Below are 1,150 nucleotides of genomic sequence, written 5' to 3'. Positions count from 1 at the left end.
TGGATCCAGACTCCGGCTGTGAGGAGCATCACCTCCCAGCTTCACACCTCCATGAGGGCCGAGGAGCTTCCCCTCCATCTCCTCCTACCTCCATCTCCTCCTGCCTCCACCTCTCCACCTCCTCCTGCCTCCACCAGGCCTGTCTCTGACACTTTTTAGAATCAGAGACAGGCCTGGTGTGGTGCTGCATGAGTAATAGAGTGATAATTTCTATAAGTTGATGTCAAAGTTGAGCTTTGTTTGGTAAAGAAGGAAGAAAATCATTCACTGCTTTCACTGTATTCCAACATTCAGCTCATATATAGTAGAAACATGAAGTCACTATATTTGGTGTTTTACTGGGATGGTTCAGGTCCCTGCAGCCTCTTCACTTATTGTAGTTAAACATGATGAAGTCCAGTTTTCTGTTCCTTTAATGGACCACTAGGTCTGGGTCCGGGTCACTAAGTGATGTAACTCTGGTTAGTACCTGATGTGACGTCATCTCTAAGAGTTAGTGAAGAGGAACATGTTTGATTCTCTCTGAGCTGGTTCACTAGACCCAGGCTTCTCTTTTCATATGAATTGAGTCAAAGATGTTCTGAATGAATCATCACTGCAGGACTGTTCCTTTATGCTCTCACACACCAGCAGCTGTGTGGACGTGTGGAGCAACACATGAAACAAACATATCATTTTCATCCTGTAAAAAAAAGAAGTTGTAAGAATTATAATTAAATCCTCTTACAGAGAACTAACAAATTCACTCTTCACCAAAATAAAAGCACTAAACTTTACAGAGAACTAACACATTCACTCTTCAGATCTCTAAACTTTAGTGCTTTTATTTTGGTGGTTTTACTTCTAAACTCCTCAAATCATGTACAGAGTTAAAAACCATCAGCTGCCAAATATCTAAATGTTTTAAATGATTTGGTTCAGTTTGTCTCTTTGACTTATTTCTTTATTCTCTTTTGTTGTTTTTAATGTTTTTTTGGCTTTGATTTGATCATTTAAAAGTTAATATTTTATTGTTATTTCTATTTTGGTATTCTGCTTTTGTCATTTCAACATATTGGAATAAAATGAATAAACTATATAAGAACCTCTGGATTCCGGCGCTTCAGCAGCGTCCCTGAACGCCCCTCACAGCGCGGTCCGACAGCGACAC

This window comes from Scomber japonicus, chromosome 9 (genome assembly GCF_027409825.1).
Source record: "Scomber japonicus isolate fScoJap1 chromosome 9, fScoJap1.pri, whole genome shotgun sequence".
Lineage (NCBI taxonomy): Eukaryota > Metazoa > Chordata > Actinopteri > Scombriformes > Scombridae > Scomber > Scomber japonicus.
The sequence above is the reverse complement of the archived record's forward strand: the minus strand, read 5'-3'. Positions refer to the sequence as shown.